General features: G+C 41.6%; 1 protein-coding gene across 4 annotated transcripts in view; it reads left to right on the top strand.

Annotated features, from left to right (window-relative positions):
* Positions 1 to 15,925, top strand: part of nlgn1 (neuroligin 1) — a 429,936-nt gene that overhangs the window by 83,801 nt on the left and 330,210 nt on the right. For 3 of the 4 annotated variants that reach the window (XM_084355352.1, XM_084355354.1, XM_084355355.1), the window contains exon 1: positions 11,212 to 11,697. The exons of the other annotated variant lie outside the window; for it this stretch is intronic. The gene's annotated coding sequence lies outside the window, so the exon portion shown is untranslated. Of the gene's footprint in view, positions 1 to 11,211; positions 11,698 to 15,925 lie in introns of those variants that run through there. 4 annotated transcript variants of the gene reach the window in all.

Consider the following 15,925-nt stretch of genomic DNA (forward strand, 5'->3'; position numbering starts at 1 on the left):
TGTTTTCCCTGCTGGCTTATTTTCCTGTCCAGAAAGACTCCACTGCAAAACATACAGTTGTCTTGGCCTTGGCACTTTGGCAGCATTAGACAAGATTTTTATGTCTAATTTATTTCTATTTTTTCCACCAAGCTGCAGAGGGACAGTAAATTACTCTGGGAAAGATTTTGGATGGACGCCTTATTTTCCAACTGTCTTTTTCATTTCCATGCCAATGGGAGAGCCAGAGATTTGCCTAGTGGCTATCATCTTGGAGAGGCATATGGAAGCAATGGCACAGCATGACGACATAAGAGCCTCACAGATCAGATGAGGCTGAGGGAGAAAGGCAGAGAAGGAATCGCAGTATAAGAGAGGGAGATGAAGTTGCTGATAAGGTTCGAACTTGACAAAATACATTCAAAAAATTTACTGCAAACAAGCCAGAGTTACATAGACGCTAATGTATAACTTTCCAGAGGATTTTACAGCATATTATTAATTTATCTCTCAACATCACTTGGGCTGTATACTTCCTCTTTCCATATATTGGAGTAGTTGTAGTAACAACAACAATAATATTATTTATCATAACAACAAATGTGTCTGTATGTTGCACAGTCAAAATGGTCCATTTGTACTCGAACAAGTGGAACAGAAGTTGGTTGTGAACCAATAGATCTATCAGATATAGCATGCTAGTCTGCTTTTAGTTAAGTCTCGCCACTCAGCAGCCATCTGTGCAACCGGGCAGTTAAGTTGGGCTAACAAGACCAACCCTAATGAAGAGTGAGCTTCACTGTCAATGGTGAACTGCATGTATAGAATCACCTGTCAAATCTGATAAAAAAATTATAAAATTGTTTTGTGACTTTGCCTCAACATTAAGGTTTGAATAGCTTTTTTTCACCACGTTATACTTTGATTATGCATGTGCAATGTTTCCCAACCTGCCCTATAATCCGAAAGCATCAGCTGATTTTTGAGTCTCATTCCCAACCCAAATATTCAAATACAAATAGGACCAAATGTTTGTCTAATGTTTGAAAAGCCTTATCTTCAACTGTAATCCTCTGCCAAATCAGCTGAATCCCAACTGGTCGTCGTATTGGTGCAACAACGTGATTAGTTGTATGTTGTTGTATATGTTTCCCAGTCCGGCTGCTATAAAGCAGATGCCTGGCTTTTCGGGGGGACGGGGCGGCGTATACGTCATACAACCAGCATTTTATTGGCATATATTGGACTTAAGTGCCCAGGTTAGTGAGATTTGCGCAGTGACACTGCTATCTGAATTGAAAGACCAGAGCTTGAGGGTCCTCTGATTTAGATCCCCTTTACTGGAGCATTACAGTTTTCTGGTTAGTTACGGGGGAAATGAACCAAGGTTAGTAGATTGGACAATAGCTGTGTGCTAACAACTGAAGTCGAATATGTCTTTGGATATGCTTAAAACATGTTATAGAAGTCCTTTAAGATGACACTGAAGGTGTCGATCGGCAGAATGAGACAAAAACAGACTGGAAGGTAAGTCCTGCTCTGTATAGTAGCACAAGCTGTAGCTGTACAGGAATAATTAACATATTAGAGTCTGGACTTGCACTTTGTATGTGAAATCTAGTAACTTGTCAGATGCAGTGGATTAAAAAGTGCAATATTTCTCTCTCAAATGCAGCAAAAAAGTTTAGCATAAAATAGATGGTAAAAATGAGAACAAATATGTAAAAATTGTACCTGAATGCAGTGTTTGAGTAAGTGCAGTCTCTGATATTTGTTGACAACAGTGGATTAGAACTTATTGCCACTGTAACCTCAGGCATCTGTGTGTCTAGTGTCCGGATGTGCAGTAAGAACATTTGACTAATGAAACCTTGAATTGACTTTATAAATCAAATAAAACCTTTTGTCGGACGTATGATTTGTTAGGAGTGTGCATGCTCGTGCAATCCAATTTGCAAATAATGGCAATCTGTTCCCTCAGTCAATATAAGCCAAAAGAGGAGAGGGTTACAAAAGTACCCACTGTGAACACAACGGGCCAATCTGTGTCCGAAAATGATGAAATATCAGCAAGGCCACCCTCAGTCCTCACTGCTGGAATAACAATCACAGCCACAGCAGTGGGGGCGAGAATAAAAGATGCAATGAGATGATGAAAGAGGCGGAGAGAATGGGAAGACATGCCATTATTGCTGGGAGACATGTCAGTTCTCTGTGTTGAAGGTCACACCAGGACTTTTAGATGCTGAAAAACAAAAGTTCATAAAAGCACTTTGACTAATGCTCTCCCTGCAGTCGCATGATGTGTAAAATGGTGCCGCTTCATTAATTAAAATACAGTGTTTAAAGGCGTTATGTAACACAGAGACACAAGAACACATAACAAAGTAAGTCACCACTGCCAGAGGGGTGGTGAGGTGGCCCGACACACTAAAATAGAAACAGATATTTAGGTATTTGAAAATATGTACTGGAATACATCCTGTCACACTTTTTTTCAGAGATGCAATGTTTCAGTCTGGTGAAATGTTGATTTTTCTGATACTGTGAGAACACAGTGACTGCAGTGAGTGTCTGCAAATAAAAAAAGTGAGAAACGAGAGGAGAACATTTTTTCAGATTAAACAGTGAAAATGTCTGGTTAATGTATTTTTACCTTGTTGGTGAAATTTGGTGCCTGACTAATGTAGAAAGATCGGTGGTGTTTGTTTAATGCTACACCTACTGTACTTACTGTACATTAGCAGTAAGCTAGTGAGCACGGGTTTGTTTGTCTGTTTGAATTCAGGTCAAGCTCTCACTGAACTTGTCGACACAGACTCCAGTTCTCGCTCTTCTTTTCTTCTCTGTATGGAGTAAAAAGTTAATTTCTTCTCTCGGTGATCAATATTACAGTACATAAACACCTGACAATGGAGGTCACCTCTGTGGATCTCCGCTGTGGTTGGATTGATAAACGAGAGTGATGATACATCCAGTTTTTAATACCAAAAGGTAATATCTGAGCTCTCCTCGTATCGGTATATTGCTCCGGATCAGATCAGATTCATTGCAAAGATAATTTATGGCTATTTTTTTGCACATGCTTGGGTCATGGAAGGCTACTTTTATTTTACTGGGGACAGAAAGCAGAAATATGTCAAGTAAACAGTCCAAACAAATTGTATACGAATAATAAATGCTGTACACATCATGATAGTACTTGTTTACATACACGACAGCTCAGAATGTATGAAATGTTTCAAGGGAGCTTTGTTTGTTTATATCATATATACATTTAAAGTGATGTGTTTTACAGCTTTCTACATGTGTGAATGCATCCAAGCATTGAGCAAAAGCAAGAAAACTAAAGCAATAAAACAGGTGGACAAATACACAGCGAGTTCAGATGCAGTCCAAGACCTTGACAGGTTTGTACGAATATAAATATGAATATCATATTATATAAATAGAGCTATAATAGCTATGGATCCAAAATAAACTACAGGTGCCGTCCTCCGCAAAGGAGGAAGCTCAAAATTTCTTAACAAGATGCTTCAGCTCTACAGACAGAGGTTATCTGTGGTTTGCCTCGTGGTAAACTGAGACTCTAGCTCGGTCCTAGTTTGGTTCATTTAGCCAAAACTTCATCAAACAATCAAGATGTGTTCACTCCAGCAGAAAACATGTGCCTTCTGGAAAACATGTCACGGTTTTCCCCTTCTCATAGTCTGCTTCATAACACTGTGAGCCACACGTTGAGTTGTTTGCCTCGTTCTGTCAATTGTCAGCAGGTATGATCGACTGCTACAGTAGAAACAGCACTTAGCTGTTCTACCGACTGGCTCAACCGCTTGCTTTTTCTGGCCCTTAAACACACAGCATACCCACACATGTGATTTTAGTTTTCAGAAAGATTTAACCTTAAATCAGTTTACATTTGAGTGGTGGTGAGAATCACAGTTTGCTTTTTTGTCTTTTATTGTTATCTATATGGACGGATGGATGGAAAGCATGGTGCTGATGGACTGACTGGTGAAGGAGGTAGTAGCAGGTCACTCCTAGGCCATGGGAGCCTGTCAACTAAGAATGAGAACTGATTTTATTTTATTTGAGACATACAACTTTTCATTTTCATTTTTTATGAAAATTTCAAAATACTATGGATCAAAAATAGTGGTGATTACGAGCACCACTTTGTGTAATAATGACAAACGTCATGAAACGTCAGTCACGCAACAACAATTAAATCTGAAGATATCAGTTGTCATCTATCCTGTTGTAACTGTATAATGTGGCTCGTGCAGAAGCAGCTTGTGGAATACAAAAAACAAGCTAACAGCTGTGATTCTGCCCCGAGGTGATGGTGATGGGAGATTTCCCAATGGGGCACTGGGTCTCGAGCCCTGTGTTTGTGCAGAGAGCCAGAAGGAAGACACCTAACTTGACCCAAAAAGGAGTCTGATGCACATGTTAGACAGGACCGAAGCGCATCCTAAGGATCTTGGGAAAAAATCTGGCATAATGTAATCTATTGTAAAGATATATATTCACTGGACTGAACAACACTGGGTTGGTTTGTTTGTGTTGAGAATCTTTTAACCAAAGATTTCACATTTGTCAAGCTTCCTTATTGTTCTGCCTGACATCTCAATGTGGATTTTAATTTTTGAGCCTGGTGTGTGTGTGTGTGTGTGTGTATAATCTTAAGGCTGCCTTTCCTAAATGCTGAGGCAATACTCTAGACTTAAATGACAAAAGGTAAACAGAAAGCATTTTGTGATCTATAAGTCACAAAAGAAGCATGCAGAAATGAATAGGAGACGATGGCTGACTCATCTACTGGGAGGCAAAAGCTGGAAGATCTCTGACGTGCAATGTTATTTCAGTACAGCGTCTCTTTAGATTGCTGAAAACGAGGAACGAGCGTATGACTCACCGCAATTATTTTTACCAAGGAAAAAAGCGCAGTAACCCAAATATTTTTTGTTTGAATTTTTGTATTTTTTGTTGTCACATTTGTATTTTTCCCTCTTTCTTCTTCTTCATATCTAAAGACGTCTGCCCCTCAGATGACGTAAGACACACAGCAGGCACATTTTCAAGCTGTGATCCAAATCGGTTAAAATTAAGTGGAAAATGCAAACATTTCCAAAACTCTAAATATTGCAAGAAAGTTGTAACAATGCCTACAACTCCGAAACATGTACAACCAATCATTTCAAGTTGATCTGAGTTCTGGTGTTGTGTTGAAATGTTCCCATTTCTTTCTGAAGTGCTCGTGCTGCACAAGTCCCGACTCGTTCCTGACGCGCAGCCTCTTCACGTTGTAAATGAATGATTCTTCAGAGTAAAACAACCTTTTTCTGTGACTCTGCCGAGCACCCACTCGTGTTTCAACATTCCATTTCAGCTTAACTTTCTGCCTGAGCTTAACGTTATTAACGCCTGATATGAACAATAATGGTGCGAGCACTTGGGCAGAGGTCAGTGAGAGCAGGGATGAGCTCGAGCAGATCTGGGATTTAGCCACCAGACAGACAGTAGGTTAATCCATAGAGCAATTCACAAATCTAATTATTGAATCTAATTATATTCCCCCAGAAGAAGACAGTGTGAGGTTTTTTTTGTCTGGACATCACTGTGGGCAGGTTTCAGTCAGGGTAAATGGGAAAGGAAACACCATTAGTGTTGTTGTTGCTGACTGAACTCACTCAGCTCGCTCTGAACCAGGACTCTTCTCAGGACACCTTGTCACGAGCATTGAGGTGTCATTTTTCACCAGTCCTTTGAGCACAAGTATGCATATCTTTAACAGTGTCTGTGCTGAAGGCCAGCGGCTGAATGTGTTGTTTTCAGAAGACATAAGGTTGACTTGCCTTCTCATAAGCTCTTACAGCAATTTTTCAAAATTTTCTATGTTGTTATTAAGGAGCAACAAAGTTGATCTAGGGTGGGGTTGGATGGACGAGTCAACAAAACATCAGACTCAGATTAATGATTAACAAAAAAAAAATGTGTTGGGTCCAAAATTGTAATTTTGTTTAAGTCTGTGTAAGAAGTCTGACAGTTTGGAAAAAAAAAATGGCCTAACGTTAGCTTCCTGGCTTTAGCAACATTAACATTAGTCAGCATCAATTTAATTTAATACCACCTGGAGTAATTTAATTTAATTTTGGTTTGGGAATATGGTGGATATGTTACTGTCCTTTTTTCTCACCCTGTGTGATTGTTGCTGCTTTATTTCACTGTTACTCATTTTAAGGAAAAGCGCTCTGGCCAGTGACAATTTTGACAAATTTCCCTTTTTCCCTTTTCTTTCCTTATAATTATCACCCTCCCTCTTGTGTACAGTCACCATGGTTACAGTTGTAGTCACGGTGCACAGACTAAATCACTGTGACATCGTGCTAACAACGACGTATACATCCTGGTTGACAACTGGCGGTTGATTTGCATTGATGTGTGAAATATCGTTACACATGTTCGACTGACATTTCTGCTGTGCTTATTTGTATGTACTTAGTTGCGTGGCTTGCTATCAACCCAACAGCGCCTCTCTGGCTAACTGCTGCGGTAAACTCAAGCTTTCAACAGGTAAATTGGGTCAAACTCACTCACTGTATTCTCTAAGTGTTCTCTTATGCAGAGCAGTGGGATCATTTAGAGACTAGTTTCACTCACTACACTGCTGTTTAGTGTGGGTCAGGGTTAAGCTTTAGAAGAGCAGCTAAAAAAAGTTGGATATAATTTTTTACAGAAATATTTCTTTAGTGGATATCAGAGGAGTTTTTAGAGGAGACTGTATTTATTAATACAAAAATCCTGTACTCATTCCCAACACCCACAGCCCTTAATAATGTTAGCTTACCTTTTTAGAAAGGTTGATGTGCTGGCTGCACGTTTTCATTTTTAAATATTAGTTCATTAATCTGTTTATTTGTTCTTTTCAAGAGCTGCTTACGCTGGATCACAGTGCTGATACTTTCACCTGAATCACCTTCTGAACCAGAGATGGTTCTGGACAGTGGAAGATTCTGTTTTACTTATCAGGAGCTACAACGTGTGATTCTACAAATGTGTGCCGGTTGGGGAAAAAGTGCCCATCTTTCACATCGTTGTTTAGTTTTTACTTGTTCATGAAAGATATAAGATGTTTTGTGATAGTAAATTCCAACCCGTCTCACTTTCGTCCCCCGAAAAACAATAACTCTCTGTTGGTTGCCATTGACAAAACTAACACTGGATCTGGAGAGCTGTACTGTATATTCAAACTACACAGGCATCAGTGAATGGGTAGGCTTTTCTTTTATCTAACCGAAGTATCATATAAATATACTTTTTTTCGGAGTTTGATCCAGTCTAGACCCGGCTTGTGTTCTGAGAAAATGCAGCGTGACTCAGAACTCTGTGGTGATCCATTGATGTTGTGTCTCTCCAGCAGTGCACTCATGGAAACAAAAAGTGACTCACACCAGTATGACATGATCTGAGTGTCTGTGGCTGTTATGCAACAGCAATGATCAGTAGAGTAGCATAATGATGATCATGTCAGTCACCCGCTGAAGGGGTAGCAGCGAGTGACAGGAAAATGTTGACATGTCACCCACCCTGACGTGCCGATATCCTAAAGAGAGGCTTCCTCCAATAATCTGTGGACATGGAGGGTAAGCAAGTCAAAAGCCCTGCTTGCGTTAGGTAACAACAGAGGGGTTGCGAGTTGAAATCCTGTATACTGTGTCCCGAAAGAGAAGTAAAACCCCTCAACAGAAGTGGTCACTTCCACCAGACTGTACGGCCCTCATCTGTGCAGTCTCCACTGTCAGCCTGGTGTCGTATTATTCCAACCCAGTCTCCAGAGTTATATGATGGCAATGTAAGTTTCTGCAAACCACGCATATGTTAAGACTTTACATTTCTTTATGCCGCAAAAGATCATGTTTTGGATCCGGCGCGGCAAACATGTCTGGAAATTGTCATGTTGTCTTGTGAAAAATATCCAGTTGTGTTCCCACTAATAGGGTTGGATAATGTCCTGACGTCTCCTCAAGAATATCCAGTTTGTTGTTGCCAGTGATACAGCTGGGAATTTCCCATTGTCTTGTCAGAATTTTCTTTTGTTGCCACAAACACTGCTGGAAAATGTCTCAACATCTCGTCGAAAATATCTGGTTTCGTTGTTAGTAACACAGCTGGAAAACATTCGGACATCTCGTCAAGAATAATTTCGGACTCTTTTCCACTAACATGGCTGGAAAATGTCTTGGTTTCTCCTCAAACAAACAAAGCGAGGAAGAAAGTTTTGCTCCAACACTGAAAGAAACCAGAAACCCCTTCGATTAAACACTAGCTTAACAAGTTGCCTAATATTCTCCAGGGTTCTCAGGGTTAACAATGTTGATGTGATACAGAAGACATGTACAAATGTGAACATACTCTCGGTGTGCAGAACCTTAAAATACCAACATTTTATTCTGGCGCCTGGTCTGGTTCCCCTGTCCCCCCAGGCAAACCCAGGACTTGAAACAAAAGTGTTGTTTGATGCCCGGCTGCATCATTATTACTAACAGTAACTGCGAGATATTTTTTTGGTTTCATTCACAACACCAAAGGTGCAAAATAAAAGGCAAACAGGATATCCTGTATTACAAAGCTGGATAAGACACATCTGCTCCACTTTCACCTGCGCAAACAAAAGTAATTCAGAGTTAAAAACTTTGTGTTTTGACAGTTTAACAGTCGGGGTCAAGCATCGGAGGTCTTCAAGGAAAATTTAACAATAGCTTTGGGGGGGAGCAGACATCTTCAGACTCGCCTTCATTTAGTTGTAGAAAGTTTTGTGACATCCGCGACTTCTTATCAGCGAGTCAGAGGTTGAGCGGTGCCAGGCCACCGGGTCGTTCCGCTTCGCCAGTAGATACAGCTGTGTATGGTCTGCATATCAATGAAACGATACATATTTTCTTTATATTGTAGAGCCTAGTTGAGGTATATACACTGAAAAGGATAAAGAAAGACTCGAAGACAGAGGTGAGATTTACAGATGCAGGAGGAAATTATAAAATGCTGCTTTAAAAGAAAGTGTATTAAGGCATCTTTTGTGAAATGTACTTGTTTCCAATCAGGAGGTCTCGAGATGAAGTGAAGGGGCAGCAAAATGATTACCAGGGTGGGAAATGAAAACATAATTGCACGTAGAATTTTGAATTTTCTATTATTTAGACTCGTCTTGTCAAAGTTTTACCTCTTCAGCCATCAAAAGTGTGTTCAAGGGGCACCCCGTGTACAAAGTGTCCTCGCTGCAGCCTGGATTTGAGTCCACCCTGTGGCTCTTTGTTGCCCGTCGTCCCCAAACTCTCTTTTTCTGCTTCCTGTTGCTCTTTGTGTATCCTGTCACATAAAGCCATAAAAAGGGGAAAAGGGAAAATGACTGTTTGATCGACAGCTCACAGCTCAAAGCCATCCTGTCGATCCTGTCGCGAGGTGTTCGCTGCACGTGTACGGTACATTTTCTTAAACACACAGTATCTAATGACTGTTCACAGACGAGGTACCGGATTAACGTTTCAGTCAAGTCGAGTTGTGTTCGCTGACTTCCTTCATCACTCTCTTGACTTTTATCCTGGAGGTTACGGCGACCAAATGAAATGTCACCTGAAATGTACCGTTAACGTTGTTTCCAGCACGGATCTCCGGGTTTGAACGCTGTTGGAAACGTTTCGGATAACGAAATTTACACAATTTAAAAAGATTAACAGACAAACAGCGGTCCAGTCGTTGTTAGACATTTTTATGTTTCATATAAAGTTACATTTTATATATTTAAGCAAAACAAGGTTGGATGTAAAATAGGTGCAAACAGTTATTTGTAGTCAGAACAGTTGATCATTTGAGTCGTCATTTATTAGGTAGTTCTTTTTTTTGTACTCTGGGCCAACGAGCAGTGGTTGTTGACAAACTACTTTTGTTATTTCAGTTATGATTTAATAGCCTTTCTATTTACTCTCTGAACTTCATTAGACACATCAGCATGTTCAGTAACTATAGGATTACATCAGTCTTTCACTGACAAACACCTGCAGGATTAAATTATGTTAAATGGCTGAAGCCTGCTGAGGTCACATGTAGACAAGAATCCATGAGGAAGTCTAAAACATCCAAATACATCTTTTTAAATTATAGTTAAAAAACAAACAAAAAACTAAACTTCCCGAGTTTCTGTCTGAGCTCACAATAAACAAAACACCAACTTTAGAAAAAAAAAAAAAAAAATCTGGTAAATTCATCCACTTATGCGAAGCAAATGTAAAATTGAGACTTTCAATGAGTCAGACTGAAACTTGTGGTTCTCCTGAATCAAGTTATGAATTACACTTGATGCAGAATAAAGGTAGGATAAACAATATACAGTAAATAAAGGAGAGTAAAGTGGCCCAAAAATTGTTCTCAGTCTTTGAGGGTTAATGTGACAAAAAGGTGAATCTGTTTGGGACATAAATAAACTAAAGATGTTCGGCTTTCTAACTTTATATTATCCAGATGTTCTGCCTCTCTCCCTCTTTCAGATGAAAAGAAAATGAAAACAATAATTTGTTGCATCGATTCATAATTCAGTTTATAGATACAATAATTTTAGTGGCCTACAAACGTTATTATTTTATGGTTATTTCTTCCTACTACTCAACATCTATCCTCGAGGGATTCCTCCTCTTTTGCTTTCTCTTTGTTTTCTCCTGTTACAGGCGTCCTGGTGGGGCACAGAGGGTTCTCTACATGTTCTCTACATGTTCTCTACAGATAGTTGAGGCTTTTTGTAGCAGATTTGGAAACATCCCCTCCAACAATCATCACTGTCTGTATATGTAAAACAAATGTTTTCATCCTCTTTATAATTCATTTTGGCTGGTTGTCAGATTGCACTCAGATCTTTTCTCCTACAATATTTATTTTATAACATGACCGATGTCATGTATCATGCGTGGTCCATCGTGTGTCCCCTGGGAGCCACACATGGATGAGAAAGTCCGCACATCCCCGTGTGTCTTTAAGAGCAGTCTGCGGTGGAGGCGGGGTGGAGGGGGTGAACTGTGGAGTTCCCTCCAAGGCCGCTAGGCGCGTCTCTGCTCCATGAAAGCTGCCGAGAGAGACCGAGGGCTGGAGGAGTGGAGGAGGAGGAGGAGGAGGACGACGAGGAGGAGGAGGAGGAGGGAGGGGGGCAGGAGAGGAGGAGAGAGCAGAGAGAGAGGACGGTGTTTTATCAGCCAAGTGCAGCCTGAATCGTGAGGAGCGGACGATGAGGGGAAAAAATCCCACTCTTGTTTCTTTTTCTCCAACATCACCGTCATTAACATGTAGACCGGCGCGCGTCAAGAGACCCGGAGCGTAATGGCATTTGCTGTCTAGGATGAACATAATTTCTAATTATAGTTGTGAATTAAAAGACATTTTGGATTAACAGCGGACTTGTTTTTTGGACTAGAAGGGGTTTCCTTAAATTGTTTTCCGCGCGTGTGTAGATGTTTGGACCGCATTTAACCTGAGTTTCAACCCATCTGGAGTGAAAAGTGCGCCAGTCTTATTTCCAAGGCTTATTTCCAGCGCTTGAGCGTCGGGATTTTTTGTGGAGGGGGGCTATGTGGCTTTTGAAAAGGAATGCACCTTACCCTAACGGGACATAACGCACAGAGGAATATTGTCTGAGGTGGAACAGAAGCAGCGGATGGGGATCCCTCCTTCACGGTAAATACACGTTCAGACTTTAATTCTGCAGACATGAATGAATCTGCTGTGAGCTTTGACACTTAAGCAACTGCGATGCAGCGGGCTGATGCTCTTAGTTCATGATTTACTCGGCAGGATGATGTGCTGATGGTGGAGGACAAGTTCGAGTGGATGTTGAGATAACGAATGCCGTTTTTTTCCCTCCCCATGACGTTATTTTCTGCTCAGTGGAAGAGGGTTTAGTGATGAGAGGGTGAAGTGTGCGTTTGGAGAGGCTGTTGGAAAAACGTCCCCGTGCACGGGCAAGAAAAAGCTGCATCTCCTCTCCGCTTCTGTCTGCCACTTTGGGTCCCTCTCACTCTGTTTCCAAGCGCATGGACGCACAGAGCTGCGCACTCTCAGCCCCGGCGAGCTGCGCAAAAAGAAAAAAAAAAAAGATTGGGCAAAATAACGCTGTGGCTGGGATGGCTGAGTGGTGAATGTGTTTCTCAGAGATGTCACCCCGCTGCAGAAACGTGTGAGATATCAACAAAATTCAACAACCGTCCGTCGCTCCGTCGTTTGCCACCTGCAGACTGTGACTGCGCGTCTAAATCTTCTGTCTCTAACTGTCACCGCGCGGCACAACACCGATTTCATTCATTCTTGATCAGACATGAGCGGATCTGACCTCGTAGATTTTTGGGGGGTTTTTGATTGTGAAATACTTGTGAATCAAATTAACGCAAAAATAAATAAATAAATATATAATTCTCCTCCGGGCTTATTGCTGGGGGTCAGGATGGAGGGGGTGTTGAGAGGAACTGTGTGTGTGTGTGTGTGTGTGTGTGTGTGTGTGTGTGTGTGTGTGTGTGTGTGTGTGTGTGCGCGCTGAATGGAGTCTCTCTATCCTCTGTCCGAACCGGGAGGAGGGAGAGGAGGAGGAGGAGGAGGAGGAAAGTTGCGCCCGTCGGCCGCTGCGGGGGCACCATCACCATATAAAACTGGATGAATGCGGTATTTGTGTGTGTGCGCGCGCGCTCCAAGGACTTGTCATACCAAAAAAAAAAATTAAAAAATGAAGCAGAAAAGAGCCTTTGGATGGTGCGATGCGTGGCCCTCCGTAGATACTGTCTATAATGACATTAGCCCCAAACACAGGTAGAGGCCGGAGCATGCAGGCGTTGTTGAGGCTGAGGAGTGAGCTCAGTTAAAGAGATGTTAGTCATGACTTTAGCTATGTGGGCAGCTGAAAAACTCGCCTGGCAGGTGATCCTAATCAAGCCTGAGTGATCATGCATATTTTGTGTTTCATGGAAGCTGCTGTCAGGAAGGCACAGCAGCTCCAAATGTTAATGTGATCTCGTGTGTTCAGGTTTGTCAAAAATACAGCAGGGGTGACTCTGTGCTCTGCTGGACTACATGTGGCAACCCCCTGCCGCCATCCCTGCATGTCATCACAGCACCTTAAGGCCCACATGAACGTACCTCAGCTTGCTTTTTCATGATTTGAAAGGAGAGACTGGCTGCTTAAGAGCGGACTTGAGACAAAAATGCATAGGACGTTGATATTTTATCAATCACCAGGATTGCACGTCTTCTTTAAGGTCACATGTGACATCTGTGTGAATGTGAAGCACGGTCAGTGTAAGAGGAGTGTCATGAGTATCTGGTGATGGGAAATGTTGATCAGTATTTCAATTATTAGCTGAATGAACGAGGACGAGATCACGTGGCGAGAATAAAGCAACTCCAGACATGAGACGACACAATCTGCACATGACCCCCCTGTTCCTCGCCGCGTTACTGTCTTCTCTTCAAATGGCGGTGGAGGCTGCTTCCATGCTGTTTCCGGCGGAGGTTTGTCGAAGAGGGGGGGCTCCAGCAGTTCACACCACTCAGTCCCAGGGGCTCTGATCTACATAGCTCAGCCCTCAAGGAAAACATCTACTCACCACTCATGGCTGTCTCCGTCTCTTCTCCCCTCACGTATCCCTCTCTTGATTTACCCACATCACCCTCCTCTCCTCTCCTCTCCTCTCCTCTCCTCTTCCGTTTCTGTACATAGGAGGGAGCTAGTTGGTAAATTATAGATTCCTTGTTGACTCATGCTGTGGTCCTGTTGTTTCTGGAGAAAGTGGCCACCTCACTCCCTGGTTACCTGTTTTGTCTTTTTGAGTTTTGCTTTTCTCTCCGTGTGAAGCTGACTGTTGAAGTCGCAGGCATGGTTTGAACCGTTTCAGTGCAATTGGCACATAATGCCTCTATCAGTGGCTGAATCGAGTCATCCCAGTTCAACAAAGCGCTTAGATTTTTGCCTTATTAACACCAATAATGACAGGATGAATGGGTTTTGAATAAAGCGACAAATGTAGACATTATTCACGCCGAGTGCTTCAGTTTTCCAACAAGTGTGTCCCAATTCAGTGGTTGGTTGCCTCCTTCCAAGGACATGGCCGACTGTATGAACATGTGGCCTTCAGACGGTTGAGAGGCATTGGGCTCGACCTGTGTCTCCTCCCCAGGTGTCATAGTCAACTTTGCATTTACTGTACAGTAGGTGTTCATCAGCTTGTTAGGTAGGACATCCTGGAGATAATGGTCAAAATGTTGTGGCAAAGCAATCTTAAGTGATTTTTCATTTCACAAGAGAGAATATTTGTAAATGGCAGACACACTTCATGGTAATAATGTACATAAAGAACATGTAACTGCATTTATGTAGCAGCAACATGTGTGGTACAACCTTCACATGACCGTGTTTCCAGAAATATGTTGAAAAGTGACCTGCAGTGGCCGCTCAGTGCTGTGCACCATCAGCTTTCATCTCTGAACTGCATTTTGATTGAGCCTTTTGATCGAACAGGGATTGATCGCACATTATGTATTCATTTCAATGTAGTCTTGGAAGGAGCAGCTCCTTAAGTGAGTTACAGTAGTTGTTCTTTGCAATACACTCGAGCATCTGCACTTTATTAAATGTGTTGCCAAAGCCGAGTAAAACAGTAGCCTTGCACATTGTCACCTTGAAGGTCCTAGTTTTTTAAGATATTTGATTTTTCAACTTATTCGACCTTTAAAGTTTTCCGAATTTACATGAACAAATGAGTGTGTTTGCTAAATGGTGTTGAAACAATCTGTCATGAGACCATCTAGTTGATCCCTGCTAGCTAGCTACTTGACTACAATGAAGAGCAGGAGCTTGATCATTTTCTTCACAAAGTAATCAACGAGGTTCCCTGGGGAGGTTTTACTGGGGAAACAATTACGTGTGACACTTCTGGCAGCACTTTCAAAGCATTAGAAGCGTTGGCTTAGTGGGCTAAGCAATAACAATAGATAACTGCCTACTACTACTTGATAAAGTCGCTAACCTAGATCTTTGTGAATGAATGTTGCTCTGAGAAAGAGGATTAGCATCCTGTTACGATGGAAAATGCTGGTTCTGGTGTGACAGCACGCACCGAAAATAGTGCTAGAATTCACACATATAGCTCACCAAGGTACCACAGGTTGCTTGAGATACAGTGGATACATAGCAATATTAAGTGAGCATTGAACAGTTATCAGAGACAAAACTGTATTTACTGTAAATATGTATGTGAGCGTGAGGTGACTGCAAGGTTCACCGATGTTCTGCATGAAATTTTAACAACCGGTTTGTCAAACTACAACAATTTTCTCTCCAGCAAAGACATCAACACAAAATGTGTTTGTTCAGTGTTCAGTAGAAAAGACACAGCTTGACATTATATGTCTCAGAAACTTTTCAGGGCAGATGGTTGGTTGTGCAAAGTGTGTAACTTTTACTAGAGACCAGAAGTTCGCTTCGGTTTTTCTTCAGCCATGATGGTGATTGTTTCCCTGAACCTCCTGTGACCACAGAAGAAGCATATCAGGACACATTCATTTTCCAAATGATCATATGTGACTTTATCTACCAATTAAATTCAGGTATGACAGCTTGTTATAAAGGACATAGTGTGTGTGTGTGTGTGTGTGTGTCTGTGCAGTATGTGTTGTCGATGGTCCATAGTGCAGCAGCTCAGTCTGGACATAGAGGCAGACTGATGACTAAACGGTTGCTGGTTTGATCCCTGGCTGTGTTGTTTTTAAGGCTAAAGTGAAGATTGTGTAATGGTATTGAATCAATAGTGTGGAAACACTGCTGAATAAACCATATTTTGTGAAGATCTAATTGCACTGGATTCGTGGCAACAAGGAAACAATTACAATATTTTAAATATGCATCTTTCTTTACTGAGAC

This window comes from Pagrus pagrus, assembly GCF_965226575.1.
Source record: "Pagrus pagrus genome assembly, chromosome: 6".
In the NCBI taxonomy this organism is placed as follows: domain Eukaryota; kingdom Metazoa; phylum Chordata; class Actinopteri; order Spariformes; family Sparidae; genus Pagrus; species Pagrus pagrus.